Raw genomic sequence first — 531 nt, 5'->3', positions numbered from 1 at the left:
TACTGAATGAATATTCAGGAGACCAAGGGACAGTACCATTACCTACATTTCACAGAAAATTAAGACAAAGGATGATTTAGGATTGAGAAATCCATTCAAAATTACAAAATGGACACACTATCTTGAGGTTAGTTTTGTCCTAAAGCCTTTTCCACTGGAGAGCCATTACTTTACATTTCTTGTCTTCATTTTTTTCTTTTTTTTCCTCAAGACAGGATGTAACCCTGGCCTGGAACTCAGAGAGATCCTCCTGCTTCTGCCACCCAAAGTGGCAACTTTCAATCCCAAGTGATGGGACTAGAGGCCTGAGCCACTACACCTGGCTAAATAGGCTATTTTAAACATTGAATTGTCTCCAGGATTGTCTTATAATTATGGACTCTCTGAAATATGCTTTGCCAAAATACAAATATAGTTGCCTATTGGATTGTGATTATAGTTAAAAATGACAAACACTTTTAACGAAAAGAGGGTAAGAGATCTATCTCAAAGCATCAGTTTCACAGGAAAGAAGTACTCTATTATATGGAT

The sequence above is a fragment of the Mastomys coucha genome, unplaced genomic scaffold (genome assembly GCF_008632895.1).
Source record: "Mastomys coucha isolate ucsf_1 unplaced genomic scaffold, UCSF_Mcou_1 pScaffold9, whole genome shotgun sequence".
NCBI classification, from domain to species: domain Eukaryota; kingdom Metazoa; phylum Chordata; class Mammalia; order Rodentia; family Muridae; genus Mastomys; species Mastomys coucha.
This window is presented reverse-complemented; position numbering follows the sequence as displayed.